Genomic DNA, 16424 nt, shown 5'->3' on the forward strand with positions numbered 1-16424 from the left:
TGAATTTCTTAAGACGAAACGAAAGTCAAAATGACCATGTTAAGATGGCGACTTCGTTTCCATAGTTCCTTAGAGTATTTCATTGGTTTACTCTTCTCGCCACATATCGCGTGACCTTGCGTTTGGCGCGAAATGGAGTGTTTTAAAAACGGAGGCTTGAATGCTATGCGCGGTAGCATTCACAGAAGAGGTCCATATCGTTAATATTAGTAAGTACACGCTTGACATTTAGAAATTACTCGACCGTAAGGGTGGGGATGATTGATGTAGCAGACTTGTTAGATCAAGGATATGATCTTTATTCTATCCTTTAGAACTGTGAGTTGTGTTTGATTAAATACAATTTAAACGTAAGAAGTAATCCTAGTTTAAATGTGGCCGAAATGAGATCAAGGTGGCTTTAAATGCTCGACAACGTCTCCCCTTGACCTGACAATCTATCGGCCAAATAATACTTAGACAGAGCCTTATCCTCACGTGCCAAAAATAGACCAATTTTAAACCCAATGGTAAGGCGGATTGATCAATCTTAGAGTTTACATCCCGCAGTATAAGTAGAGACACCACCACGTATCTCATGCTAACAGATTTAGCTTACAAAATATTGGTCTCCGTGTTATATGCGGATAGCTAATAATGTTGTTGTCTTCACTAACATATCGATCTACGGACAACTAATTTACCGTAATATTCTGGGATTTACAGATTATACCCGTTTGCTCTCCAAATTGGAACGCACACTTTTGCTGAGACTGCGTCATCGTGATATGAATGATTAACCGGAGATTAGAATAACACAAGATCTCCCATTCACGTAAAGATTTAGGTGGAAGCAGGTATGTAAGCTCTAAATATATGCATCATTGAAAGATTAGAATAGTTTTAGACAGTTACCTAGTCCTAAACAGAACATATAATTATTCATTCTCTTTCCATTATTCAGCAATTGTCAAGAAATGTAAACTGGACAGATTGCCTTGAGAATTCTTGGGTGCGTGACAGAAACAAAGGCTCCTCCTAGTATCGTTAGAAGGTACATTACAGTATGGACGTAGGATATTTATCCAATAGGGTATCATCTCAGCCAATATTAAAGTCATGTGTACCTCTCCCTCTACAGACAATTCAGTAGCTGGTTGCAGCCCTTACCCTTTTCAGTTTGAGTAATTGAAAGAGGCACAGCCAAGACAAATATCAGATAACTTTATTGGAGCCATTACCTTCTCACAGACAGGTTTGTCCTCCCCTTTCTTGTATACTTGGAGACCTATTCCACCGCCATTAATTCAATGCAATAATCCATAGGGTGGTCCCCACTTCCTTCAGTTATCCCACAAATATTGTTATCTGCAGAAATGTTCTCTTAGATCGTATTTAGGATTACTAATTTATATCTTTGTTTGGTTGTAATTTTGTGTTTATATTGTATATATTGTAAATATGTAAAGTAGAATCGGTGAGATGTTTTTGTATATAATTGTACAGTAATGTCACATATATTTATCACTTAGCACAAAGATGAGTTGGTCTGACCGAGCCAGAACCTAACGGTGCAAGAATAGTCCCTTTAGATAAAATCAGGAAGTACAGACATGTAGTCTATGTAAATAGCACAACTAATTGAACGCTGTCTTTTAAGGTCGAAATGTAAAAAAGATTCATTGTAAACATGATTCTCTTTTGTAGTATCAAGGTGTAAATACAGAATTCCTGAGGAAGGCAAATCGCCGAAACGCGTTGAAGGGGAACTGGTTCTGTATTAAATGAAATGACTCACCATTATCACGTCTGAATCTGTAATGCATAAACTTGTATATAATTGTATTTAAACAAATAATAATAATTGTGTAAACGACTAATCAGTTATATATCAACAAATGTCTACAAAAAATGAGAAAGATTTATAATTAAAATAAAACAAAAGAAAAATATATCTTTATAAAAACTTTATTAGTATTTGACTTTATTATTTAGCGTTCACTTGTGTGATTCAAATATATGCACATAACCCGGTGCGATTCTTTCCTTGTTTTCTAAGACGGTTGTTCGTGTCAGACCTTTAAAGTGGGTCAAACTGGGTGTGGCCGGCAGCCTTGGAGCTCTCTCCCCTTCTAGCTTTCTATGAAGTTGGATTGCTTGCTTGTTTGTGTGTGAGGGCGGGGGAGGGGGTACCTCTCTACTTGCCTCTATTCATGCAGAACACGGCACATTCCTCAGAGCTAATTGCACCCTCCAAAAGTGCCTCCCTTTGTACTAATCCATTCGATGCTACTTTTTTGCCAGGTGCCTCGAGCCCTGTTTTGCATTTCTAAATATTAAAGCAGCAGTTTTCCTTTGGGCTACTTTGTCGTTTACCTACTGTTTCAGTTTACTCGGCTCCTTTGTGGCGGGTTGTTATTGTGGCACTTTCTTATATTGCAGGTTTGTACAAATAGCTTTTCGTGTGCCTGACACATAAGCTTACGGGTAGCATGGTGTGCCATAGGGTGTGCTTTGCTGGATGTTGAGTTGTCGTGTGGCCTGTGTGGGGGGCGGGGTGTTTTTGATGTCTTGCATGAAGACTAACTAGAGCTGTTCTTTTACCCCGTTCTTCAGGGTGTAGTGGAACAGAGAGGGATTCAAAGATGGAATGGTTGCTTGTTCATATAACTGCTTGGTTTGGGAGGGTGTAGGTTGTGAGCAGAGCCTATGTAGGGCTGGGAGGGTGTTTTGAGGTGATGGGTGACTAGTCTATCAGGTTGTACAGTGAATGAGGTTCTGCCATTACCTTTTTCTGTATGTGGGGGGGACTGTGTGTGTGGGGGGGCTCTGTGTTTGTGAGGCTCTGTGTGTGTGGGGCTCTGTGTGTGTGGAGCTCTGTGTGTGTGTGTGGGGGGCTCTCTGTGTGTGTGGGGGGCTCTCTGTGTGTGTGTGGGTCTCTGTGTGTGTGTGGGGGGCCCTGTGTGTGTGGGGGGGGCTCTGGTGTGTGTGTGTGGCTTTCTGTGTGTGTGGCTGAATGTCCGCAAATACTCTCTACTACTCTCTAATGCTCACCTATTGCCATTGTAAATGACAATACCATTTATTTATGTTTTAAAAATAAAATGAAAAAAAATATCATGAGCAATGCCAATAGCTCTACCTTTAATAATGCCGAGACCATTGCATTGTAAATGCTTGTTTATTAATATCACCAAAGATCATCTAGTGGTGATTTCACACTACATGGAAAATTAAAGAATCAACACATGGTGCTGACTGGAATATCACCTAAGTGAGAATGATGTCAGAACTTGCATTTTCAATCACTTCTCCTCCTATACACTCCTCTCAGTGAGTGAAGCCCCTACACTAGAGATCTGTTTTTAAATTACATGTGACTCACATCTTAAGTGTACATAATCTGTGAGTGATGAAAGTTTGTACAACTCTGCCCTGCTGGATCTGTTCTGGGGGAAATGGAAGATTGCACTTATGTCTTCTGTGAGAGAGGGAAGCTTGCTTTGCTACTGCCATGCTGTCCCTACTCTGAGAGACAGCAAAGCTTACACTGCTGTTGCCCAATTTGTTCCTGCCCTTTGATGGGAAAGACTTGTGCTGATGCTGCCCTAGCAGTACGCATCCTTTGAAGGACAGAAGCTTGCATTTTTTCTGGAAAGGTTGCATCTGTTTTATGAAGAAAGGTTTTTCCTCTACTGGTGCTTCATCCTGTAAAAATCAAAGGGTATTTTAATGCATTTACATAAAATGCCCAAGCCCATCAGGCGCATTAATTTGACCCAGGGCAAATCTAGTTACCATGCAATGACACAGAGATCCTGGTTTCAATCCCTGCCTGGACAAACTGTGCGACCCAGGTAATTCCTTTTCTTCTCTCTGTCTCTTTCTATGTGATGTTCAAATTTGAGAGCACCTTCAAATAGTCCAGTTCAAGATGTGCACTATACTAACATCTTTCTTCTTTATTGTTAAATTTCCCAGGATCCCTGGTTGGCTGAGTTAGGTACCGTAGGCCAAACAGGGAGCCGCAAGCCCCAACGTTAGGGAAAAGACCGGTCACCTCTAGAGATAGCCCTCCTCCACTCCCTTGGTAGCTAGGCACGAGCAGCCAGGCTTATCTTCAAGGCCTATGAGAAAATTATTTGCAATTACGCTCACAACAAGTCAATGATGACACCATAAATACACTCTGCACGAGTTTAATAGAAAAACAAGTATATGTTTATAAAAAGATATACGATGCGACCACACGATACTAAATCAACATATGCTTCTGGATAATATGCCCCCTGGCATAATATTATTGAGCTAAACTAAACAATCCTATGTAATCCTAATGTAATATGCAGTTCGTTATGCAAGAATCAGGTACTTCGTAACATGAGAATAACGCAGATCGTAATACGGCTATCTGGCGATTTGTACTGTCACTGTAATGCAATGCTTAAAGCAACAACGTGGTAAACTGCTATGCCCCGTAATGCAATGCATAAGGTCCCCTTTCAGGGACTCTGTTAGGAAAAAGCTATGCAACGTGTAATACAGTTATCAGGCAGTTTGTTATGCGAAACTAATGCAATGCGGAACACACATATCCGGCAGTTCGGTATGCAAAACTAATGCAATGTGTAATACGACAATCCGGCAGATCGTGATGCAGGACTAAGACAAGGCGTAATACATCTACCAGGCAGTTCCTTATGCAAACCTAGTGCAATGAGTAACACACCTATTAGGCAGTTCGTTAGGCAAACTAATGCAATGGGCAATACGACAAAACAGGCAGTCTGTTGTGCAGGAATAAAGTTACCATTCACAGTGCCTCCGGCGGTCTCTACGCCACTTGTGCTGGCTTGCAATTAGTCTCCTGCCACAGATGCCCCCCCCACACGGGTAAGATAGAACACAGTAAATGCAGCTTCGCACTCAGGCGCCGGTGCTGCCACTCCCTTGGCACACAGGCCTCAATCCGAGCCGAAGCAGAGGCTCGTGCTGCAGAACAGAGAGAGAGGCCGAGAGCGTCTCCCTCCGAGCCCGTGCCTGCCCCAGGAGTCGACACACATTACCTGGGGGGCATGAACCCACTCTCCTCTTCTCATCCGGCGACTTGAGCCTCCGAGGCAATTTCTCTGAATTTCCAGGCAATGGGAAGATCCCAGGCTGCACAGAACACCCGCACTCAGAGTCAGTGAGACTCATGGGAACTCCGGGTGCACGATAACCAGACAACTCCTCATGAGGGTCTCAGGCTGCGTACAGCACACGCATACAGCATCGCTGAGACACACTTGATCTTCTGGTGCACACGATCACAGGGCACCACTTGCGCAGGTCTCAGCCGGTAGAAGGTACATGCACACAGCGTCTCTGAAACACACTTTCTCTTCCAGTGCCCCCGATCACAGGGCACCTCTTGCACCGGTTTCAGGCAGTAGAACGTACACACACACAGTGTTGCTGAGATACACTTTATCTTCCGGTGCCCCAGATCACAGGGCATGTGGGGGAAGTCGGTGTGGTGTGGGTCCGTGGTAAGCTATTCTTTCGGATCACTGATGGTTCCTGTATTGCTGTACCCTGTTCTGTTGTATCATGTACTGTATGCTTCACAGATGTACAAATATCCCACTCATTTTGTTCTTATGTGAGGCTGCAGACATGCAAAAAAGTCAACCTATGACAACAACAGTGGTGCATCCACTAAAACAGTGTGCCATAGCTGTGCAATTCTTGTATGAAACATACCAGATGAAGGGACATAGTTCCTATGCATAACACACCGATGTCACTTGCTTCACACCCTACTAACCACTTGTGTCCACTTCTCAAAAACCCATACTTCCACAAGGCTGTCTCCTACTTAAACAAATTATTCCATACTCCAACTGCGTTATCCTGTCTCATTTAGACATGCAGCCATCGACATTCTTGTCAACACATCTCCGGTCTCTTATGTTGCAAGGAAGAAAACAGTAGGGAATTAACAAAGAACTTCCCCCATCGCCTGCAGCAAACTGTATTCCCATCATAAGAGGTGCTCCACACGCCATCTTATCTGTTGGATAAGATCCATCAACAAACAGGTACCCATCGGCAACAGACAGTACAAATAACAAAAAAGCAATAAAAGAAAGAGAGGGAGACATTTTAATATCAATAATTTCAACACTGAAGGCACTTATGGTCAGTTTGCAGTCATGACATGCTTATACATCGAGACCAATCCATGCCACTGTACTAAATATATTAAAAAGTACCCCCAAAAAATTTCCACAAACATCTAAAATAACATAGAGCATAACATAGACACCTACAAAAACACATCCTCTTCTCCTTCATTTTCTGAAACCTAGAGAAAAAGAAACATGGAAAGAACAACGTTGCACCAACCAATTAGTTTAATCAACACACACACACATATATATATATATTTTATTTTGTTTGTTTTATTTATATATTTAAACATCTCCCCGTCCAGGGTGCATTTATAACTCGAAAAATACAAGAAAGTTAGAATATTGAAACAGTGTTATACATACCTATCCAGCTGTGTATTTTTATTTCATTTCTCCACTACGAGCAATACGTACTGAATTTGCCAGACTACCTTAAACATAAAGTATACAGCTATCAGTAGTCACAGGCCATCATTACACTTTTGCGACTGTTCTCTTGGAACAATGCCTAGGGTCCGGGATTAGCCAGAGCGAAGGCAGCCTAAAAAGTTGAAGTTAGACTTTGCTGACATATCTATTATGAATGCATTGGTATATTTTCCTACTCATTTAATATTATAATACATTCTAATTTGCATGAATTGTGGCTATCATACTTTTCATATTAGTGGGGAAATTGAGGGGCATATTACCAAGAAGTGCATTAGTAAACGCACAACGCACATCCCCATATCGCCGGCTATCGCTGGATTTCATCGCCGTTTTAGCGTGCAATTATCAATGCGCATCACATAGGCGAATTGAAATCCGCCGATAGTCGGCGATATGGCACATTAGCGCATAAAAACAAACATTGTTTTCATGCACTAATGTGTGCCTTGATAATATGGGGGGGTGGATTCAGCGTTATGATCCACTCCCCCATGTTATCAATGGCCTAACACCTGGTCAGAGCAGGCGTTGGGAGACCTGCGATAAACGAGTGTATCGCAGGTCTCCCTCTCCCAACGCCTGCCTAGGTAATAGGGTGTTCCCACCTCCAACCACATTTTACATGTGGTTGGACGTGGGAACACCCACTTTGCATGTCATTAGCAATGATAATCGCCGACATGCAAAGTGGGCTTGAGCCAGGCTTCAAAATGCCCTTGTTAATAGGGCTCTAGCAGTATCGCCGCTTTTTCGGCACAATTCGCCGAAAAAGCGGCGATACTTGCCCTTGGTAATATGCCCCCAAGTTCGCTGCTCTTTCGGGTAGACTATCATCATGTGGAAAGACAGGAAGCACATGAGGTGGAGATACCCCCACTGGCAATGCATCCGGACGGTCGCTAGTCTGTCTGGACTGACTCTCGGTAAGGGCTACAGACACTCTCTCCATTAGACACTGTCCCTCTGCCACTAAACCACAGGCCAACTGAGCCAAATCGCGAAACTCTCTCAACAGAGAAAATGTACGATGGTCAATCAAAATGGTATCTCGTTGTAGTGTATCAACTTCATGTATTACGTTCGAAGCAGAGAGCAGCTCAGTGGGTTCTATGCCTGTTGCAACTCCCACTACCTGTGGAACTGCTTCGTATTTGAGACCCAGGAGGGGCAATGCCTTCTGCATTGCTGAAGATACAATAGCTGTCCCTACCATGTTAAAACAGTTGTGTTTATACCAGACAACACGAACTAATTTGCTGAAGCTAGCTCTCAGAGGTTATAAACACAAACACTGTCAAAAGGGTGGGGAAGAGAGGAAGAGAAACACATTTGCATATATTCTTGTTCAGCCTTGCGTGATATAATTAGTAAGAAGCAAGACATGTGTTCATCCGCGCCGGCATTCTGAAAACAGATTGTGTGTTACTCATTAATTAGGAAGCATTCAGTCAAGTATAAATGCATACAAAGAAAAGCGGCAAAGTAGCCCTGATCTCCCAGCTCCCCTAGGTGTATCCTACCCACACACCACAATTCCCAAATCCCAAAGCCCTATCTCGCGAAGCATTGGGAGGGGAAGAATAGTCATTGCATAGTCACAAGCACAGAAAAATAGGTAAGCAATATATACCATGTGGCAATAAAAAAAATGCTATAACGTTCATCAAAATGCCAAAAATATACATTATTGATAAAGTATGGCTGACACCATCAGCATAAAAAGACATAAATATGTAAATCACCCTAATCTCACCCTAGTACACTCTTATTGACCTAAAAAGGTAAATTACCCTAACCTCGGCCTAATCTACTCTTGTCACCTTCCTCTTGTAACGACGGCGAATCTGCAACTGAATCCAACTGGACATCCCCTAGGTACAGGTGCTCGAAACCTACTGGAAGACACTCAACGGCCAAGTGCACCCTTGATACGAGTGAATCCCAATGTGGACAGAAGAGACAATCCAAAATCAGTGGAGCACCCCCTACTCCCTGCAAATCCGGAAGAACCACCGCCTTCGCCTACTGGCCACCTCAATCTGCACATATCCACACCTAGGAAAGCCCCCAGAGTACACCGCAGTCAATCGCCTGGGACGCATACCAACACGAAATGAAAGGCACCCTCCCTGAGGACCTGGGGCTTCCCCCCAGCCCAAACCAACAGAGTAACCACCTAGGCACCTATGCACGAAAGTTCAGTCTTACAAGAACCATCTTGGATGATGGGTGTCATATGGCATAAGTGAGGCACAAAACAGCAGATAGAGAAAGGAACCTTCCTCTATACCGTGAGGGCTGAGAGGAACTCTCAAGAGGGAGTACACCCTCCCATGTAATAATACTAGACCTCAAAAAGTCCTCCTCTGGTACGTAAATCGTATCCACGATTTACCTCAGGTGGACCCTGATACAGCAGTGATGGGAAGACCCTACGTGAAGCTATAGATCGTAACCCACTAGGGAGTGGGGAAGGAAACAAATCCTTTTGTTTTATTTACCCTCACACACCCTAGTGGTGTCATGCTTCATCATCGGGTCACCCTGACGCCTAAAGGTCAGGGTGGGCTCAACCATATTCCAGGGAGCTCTTAGTGATATTATTGGCCAGGGGGAATTGAAGATTAAAAATCCACAGGCAGATCCCAGTTTCCCTTTATTCTTGGATCTGCCAGGGATATTAAAAATAGAGATAAAAGGGTCAATTAGGGTATTATGGTCCTAAGACCCTAGTGCCAACATGTTTCAGTCTGCTTTCGCCCCTAAATGGTGCTGGACTTTCTTCAGGGCTGTGAAAACGTCCTCCCTGGAAAGAAAAACAATAACAAGGGAATTTCCCTCTACTACTGTTTATAAAGGGAAGGTAGCTGCTCCTTTTATTGACAAGAGTATTTTATCTTTTCCGATACTCCATCTGTGAAAATAAAAACACAATGAAACTGAACATAGTGTATCATTGATTGATAAATTGCTACTTCCCATGTGAGATGTGCTTATCAATGCACCTGTGTAGTCATAACAGGCATGTGGAACAACACATTATCCAACATACTTATTTGATGTGTGTAGAATATTACTGTTTAGCTTTACCACAATCAGCTAGGTGGCCAAAAGTAGTGTGGTGGTGGCATGTGTCGCATACTGTCAATATCCACATCCTTGTGCTTGTGAAATCACTGTGAAAATAACCCACGTCACTCAATACGCTGCTATCAATCGCCGTGTTTAGCATACATTCAATACATTCATCCTGCGTTCCTTACCCCATTGTGGGAGAAAATGTGCATCTCAAGGGTCCTCGCGTAGTAAAAAGGGGGTCGTCTGGTAGTCACATACTATTACATGGTAATTAGTCAAAGCCCAGCACTTTGAATAAACACATATAAAGGGAAAAAAACAAGAAAAGATACAAAACAGCTAGATTACTGTCAAGGGAACTTGGCCCTATGTTGGAGCAAAGCAAGCACGTACCTGTAGTTGGGGAGAAATGCCACAACTACTTATACCGTCAAGGGTCCTGCCCTGCTCTGTAACCTGATCGGCGTGGGTCCCCGGGCTTTTTGCTCTGAGGAACCAGGGAGAAACGCTTAAAAAGACCCACGAGAATGCAGGAGAACTGATGAGGGACCCGTCCACTTGGGGATCCAGACGCGGCTGAGATGCGCATCCCCCGTGGAGCGCGTCATCAATGGACTCGGTATGCTGGGACATGTAGTTCCCAGCATTAAGGGTTACCTGGCTGAAAGTGCTGTATTTAGTTAAACGAAACAGAGAGTGTGGTGAAGGTATTATCCTCAATTAAACATACCGTAAATGAATAAGAAATGGAATTAAAGGCATTTCATTGTATTTATGAATCAAATGTGATATAATATAGAGGTAAACGCATTGTCTCATCCACATATGGTGTGCTAACAGTTCCCAAGGATCTTGTTGCTGGGCTAAGATGTCACTAGTGATGTCATTTGAAATGTATTTATTTATTTATTTATTTTAAAGGTTTTATATGGCGCTGGCTAGGTATCGGAGCGCTTTACATGAGTATTAGACCATAGTTGCAGGTTACATCCCTACAAAGGTTACACAGTTATTAGAGCTTGGCAAACATAGTTACATGTGTCCCTGTAACTGTTGTTTTTTTAAGTGAATTTCTAAGGTTTTTTAAATGCTAATTCCTAACTATAAACAAGAGGACACTGTTCCTAGGGCGCAAAGAGTCGCCCAAACAAATAGAGTGGAAAAGGAGAATCCCAGGTTAAGAAAAAACCCACTGATAAGGGAAAGACCAAGTCTTGTATTATGTTGCCCTCAAACACCCCGAAGGATGTCATGCTCCATCATCGGGGTTTTTGCTCCACGTAGGGCCGGTGCTGCAATTCCCTATGGGTCTCCCGAAGGGTCACTTTGTCGGAGATCTTTTGTCCTAACGCCGGATGGTGCATGAGGGTGTGTGGGTTGTGGGTCCTAAATGAGGGTAAAAAGGTGCGTGCAAGGTGGATTAAAAATGCCTGTGGGATGCCACGGGGGAGATACAAATATAGTTGTACCCTAGACAAAATAAAAACAATATGTGAAGTTGTAGTGACCGGATAATTTGTTCTATTTTCTGAGTGGTGGTGACTGTGGTCTACTACCATCTTAGTATAGTGGATAGATCCCTATTCTTGCCTATCCTTAGAGTTTGCCTATCGACTTTGACATAATTATGTGCCCCTTTCATCGCCTGAAGGCTTATATTAGGAGGTAGATTCTTTCTTTCTGACCTTATATTACCTATTGGTAGGGCTTGCCTACGTTCTTTGACAGAGCTGTGCGTCTCTTTCATCATTTTCGGGCCTACAAGGCCCAAACGAGAGAGACTCCATTTTCCTTTCTGCCTCGGCTGCCCGAGGTGCTTGTAGGTCAAGAGTGATATTTTAGTTATGAGCTGTTGTTCGCTGGAGAGGAACCGGTCAGAGCCGGCCCTTATCGGAGGAATGTAGACGGAGCTAGGGCTCTTAGATGAAACAACAGGTGGCCACTGTGGGAGCGTTGAGAGCCCGGGGCCTGGAACAGGGGTCTGGTGGGCGGCAGGTTACTGTCTGGAAATTTCCACGAACAAAGAGCTCTCTATATTATCGGAGTGCAGAGACACAGACGCAGACTTACGGCAGACGCAGACGCAGACACAGACGCAGACTTACGGCAGTCGCAGACGATCTTTTGGAGAGACCAAAGCTACATCATGAATTGGTCTGTTAGAGCAGTTGGAGTTAGCTTGTAGCCAGTATTGGAATAATCAGAGTGAAGAAGTTAGTTGAAAGGGATGGTTCTCAGAATAGTGGAAACTATATCATTAGATTGAAGCTTGGAAGTGAAGACAGTTCGTGGGTGAGGAGAAGTCAGTGCAGATTGACCGGTGCAGAGCTGAAAGACAGAGACGAAGACCAGAGAAGGGTTCCAGTGCTTTGGAGGGGTGACGGAGGTGAAGGAGCATAGCGGTGCAGACGTGTATCCATGGGTGCAGACCAGAGTCTGAGATGAGCCAAGGGACAGATGAGAGAGGGACCCAGATGACAGCCAGAACCGGACTACGTAATTATAAGGTGAAGTCTGTCCTGCTATTATAGTGCGCAAATATCCTAACTCTTTCCTTTACTTTTCAGGCTATGCTTAGGTTGCTAGGTGTTACTATGACTTTATAATGCAATGTTTATTTTTATTGTTTAATAAAGGGACCCCAGTTCTTAATGAATATATCTGAGTATTGTTTCCATGATGAAGCTAACCTTTCTTTTTAGCCAGGTACTGTTGTAAGGAAGGATGGGCTATTCCCTTCCTACAGGTAACTGTTGACGGAGAGTAATGTGAGTTTCATATCGGGGAATAATTCTTGAATGTAATAATTTGGCAGTTCTTGTGTGTGAGGATCGGATCTCCTATCCATTACATGAGGGATAATAATAATTCATATGAGATAGAAGATATTTCCAGTAGATATTAGGTACTTAGGAAATTCCTAATAGAGAGCAGAAGGTATTAGTAGGACAGTGGGAACACTATAAAGGGAGATCGCTCAGGATAGGGCGTTATATGCTAGAGCTGCTCCCCGAGGAGAGAGGGGTTAGAATAGTCCGGGTCGGATTGCCGTGGGGCTACAAGTGGGGACACTATAAAGGGAGATCGCGCAGGATAGGGCGTTATATGTTGGAGCTGCTCCCCGAGGAGAGAGGCGGTAGAGTAGTCCGGGTCGGATTGCCATGGGGCTACAAGTGGGAAAGAACTGCCCTCCGACACAAGAGAGAGTAGGTTAGCCCGGGCCTGATTGTCGTGGGGCGATAAGGTGAGATCATAGGATATATCATAGAATTCCGTAGTTATTACTGACTTCTATAGTTAGTTCTTAGCAACCCTCTAGATTTTAGTGAAATTTTGGATGTGTAAGCTTGTATATTGCGAGTTCCCCATTCCCAGGTAGTTACCCAGGTACCATTGTAAATAGGGTCTGGGAAAGGATGAAGTTACGTGATGACTGGGTTTGTGGTGTTTGGGTGAGCTGATAACTTGGTCAGAAAATCCGGTCATTACATTTGGCGTCACGAACAGTTCGAATGAGGTGCAGGAAATGTACTGATTTTCGTTACATTTCTTGTCTTGAACAGCTTTCGAAAGCCTTGTAGCGCGTGTTCTTGTCATCTTGTTTGTTTGCGCTCGGCGTGTGCAGAAGCGATTTTTATATATTTTTGTATATATTTTTTTTGTTTATATGTGTACATATTTTCTGTTTTTGGTACAATGTTTTTGAAATGGTCGAAGTCTACTTTTCAGTTGCCTATTGAGATTCCAGGGTGGGAATCGATGCCTTATGAGGCGCTAGCTCATGAATGGGCTAATTGTACAGGTTTGAGTGAAAATTGGATTTCTTGTTTGGAATCGGCGGATACTGCTCTGGTGATTGCTTGTTTACAGAAGGTGCCGATTGTGAAGGGTGAGGAACTCCCCAAATTGGGGCGTAGAGGTTGGATTTTGTTGTATGCGTACAGACTTGTACATGAACAACTTCTGAAATTGCAGCGTCAATGCAAGGAGTCTGAAGACCAGTTTGTTGAAGTGCAGAATGCTTATACACTTTTGAGATGTCAAAATAAGTTGCTTGCCGACAAATTGGATACATATCAGACTATTGCGGAAAGAGCTGCAGTTCGAATTGCTAAATACAAATACAAACATCGACGTGGTCGAGTCAGTAAAAGGAAAGTGCCTTTGGTTGTGGCGAAAGCAGGGCTCGATTGGAACCCTGATGAGTGGGATGGTAATATCTGGGACTCAAATGAATCTGGCTCCTCGGCTGAGGAGACTGCACATCGAGACTCTTCTCGTACTGGACGTGACTGTACATCAAGTGCATCTTGTAAATCTGTCGATCGTTGTCTGACGATCGCTGTGACTGTACTGATCGTGCGGAGGTTTCTGCGCATCCGGTCTTTCGAAGGAAATTACAGCAGGCTCCTGGTAATCCCAATGGGATTCCTTTGGATAGTTTGGAAGATTTTACGCAACAGGAAGTTAGTGACATTTTGGAACGATTTGGGCAACAGCCTGGCGAGGCCTTGCTTACTTGGATGGTGCGTCTTTTTGAATTAGGTGCTGCTGGCATCATGTTGGATATGGGAGATTCGCTGAAGTTTTGTTCTTTGAGGTCCGATTCTACTGTACGAGTTCATGTTCGAAATTATGCTAATGCTGGTCAAGTCAGTTTGCTTTATTTGGCGACGGAGGGTTGTAATCATAAATACTCTACTGAATCTGATTGGCCCTTGAATGACAAGCCGTGGTATACTTTGAGAGATGCCTCGCAAAGACTGAAAGAGGAAGTGATGAAAACTGCAATTTTTCTGAATACATCTGATACATTGTTGAATGGTTTGTTGACTTCTTCGGTGCGGTATAGGATTATTCGTTCCGCCCCTGTTGCTTACAAGCAAGTTATGATGACTTTATTGATTAACCAGACTGGTGCTCCTTTGTCTGATGTGCTTGAGGCTGTGCGTCAGCTCGGTGAATTGGGCGAATGGCTTAAACCGAATAGACAATCTAGACCTGAGGGTCGTACTGGTCATTATCAATTTACTAGACGTGACATGTATCTTGCCTTATTGGCTGATGGTGTGAAAAAGGAGGATATTGATGGTGAACCGAATAACAAATTGTGGTCCTTGTTTCGCAAACGTGGTTTGGTCAGAAAGGAAGGCGCTAGGCGGGTGCGTAAACAGGATCGTGCTCCTTGTCAGTCTGGTGATAGTGATGATGACGGATACGGAAACAGATGTGACAGGAATGACAGAGGTCGGTATGAGAGAGATGTGTCTCCCCGTCGTGGATGAGAGAGAGAGAGAGAGGGGGAAAGAGAGAGGGGGAGAGATGAGCGTTTTGGATACAAATACAGAGAGGAGAGGGATGAATTTCCTGAATTCAGAATGAAAGATAGACGACACAGGTTTTCTGAGCAAAATTCACAACATTTTATGGATGACAAGAATCCATTTCGTGAGGGAAACCGGCATGAGCAAGAGGTGACATTACCTAATAAATTTGAGAGTCTGTACCCTGATTTATCTTAGGCAACAGAACGCAATAAAAATGACTAGGAAATAGGCCAAGCTCCGGTACGCAATTAGGCTCACAGAGATAATAGACCCTATGTAGATATTGACATTTTTTGGAGACATCGTAACATACAGAGGGCCCGAGCATTAGTAGATACAGGAGCGGAGGCCACCTTAATTTATGGAAAGCCGAAGAGATTTAAAGGACAATTTTTCGCAATTACTGGCCTAGGTGGTAAAGAAACTCCCGCAGTACAAACTGATGTCCAGATGAAAATAGGTAGAATTCCCCAAAAAGAATATTCTGTACTGGTAGTACCCCTTTGTGAATACATAATTGGAATTGACATTTTAAAAGGTCTGACATTATATTTAGATGACGAATGTTATCGTTTTGGGGACAGGAACTACATATCATCAAAGTCCGTGAGAGTTGAACGTTTGAGGATTCCCCCTGTGAAAATTCCTCAAGCTACAAAAGTAATTTCTCAGAAACAGTATCGTATTCCAGGTGGGCATGAAGAGATTAGTGCCACAATTCAGGATTTAGTGGATGCAGGAGTTATAACCCCAGTTAGTTCTGCCTGGAATAATCCCGTATGGCCGGTGCGCAAGAGTGACAATTCTTGGCGCATGACAGTTGATTATCGCGAATTGAATAAACATACACCCTCTTTGACTGTTGCAGTACCTGACATTATTACCTTGATTGAGAGAATTCAAAAACATTCAGGAACGTGGTATGCTTCTATCGATATTGCTAATGCTTTCTTTTCCATTCCGATTGCCTCTGAGTGCCAGGAACAATTCAGTTTTACATGGAATGGACGTCAAATGACGTTCAGATGTCTTCCCCAGGGCTATGTGCATAGTCCTACGATCTGTCATCGGCTGGTGGCAGAACATTTAACTGAGGTTCCAGTGAATCCACAAATACAGGTGTGTCATTACATCGATGACATTTTAATTCAAGGTGAAACACAGGATATGGTTCAGACCCAATTAGACCAAATCGTAACTCATTTACAAAATAGAGTTTGGGAGATTAATCCAGACAAATTGAAAGGTCCAGCACAAAATGTAAAATTTCTAGGTATTAATTGACATGAAAGAAATCGAGAAGTAATTCCGCAGGTAAAACAGAAAATTGCAGAATTTGCAGTCCCGAAAAATAGAAAGGAAGCACAGAGATTTATTGGTTTATTTGGCTTTTGGCGTCAACACATCCCACATTTGAGTCAGATATTAGCCC

The 16424-nt window shown here is 43.2% G+C and overlaps 1 long non-coding RNA gene across 1 annotated transcript; it reads left to right on the forward strand.

Moving 5' to 3' along the window:
* The first annotated feature begins 704 nt into the window (after window positions 1–704).
* On the forward strand, window positions 705–1893 carry LOC144827508 (uncharacterized). The gene is made up of 3 exons (XR_013610223.1): window positions 705–836; window positions 944–1033; window positions 1121–1893. It is a non-coding gene; the product is annotated as an uncharacterized LOC144827508 (long non-coding RNA).
* The last annotated feature ends 14531 nt before the right edge of the window (window positions 1894–16424 follow it).

Source organism: Lissotriton helveticus, chromosome 4_1 (assembly GCF_964261635.1).
Source record: "Lissotriton helveticus chromosome 4_1, aLisHel1.1, whole genome shotgun sequence".
NCBI classification, from domain to species: domain Eukaryota; kingdom Metazoa; phylum Chordata; class Amphibia; order Caudata; family Salamandridae; genus Lissotriton; species Lissotriton helveticus.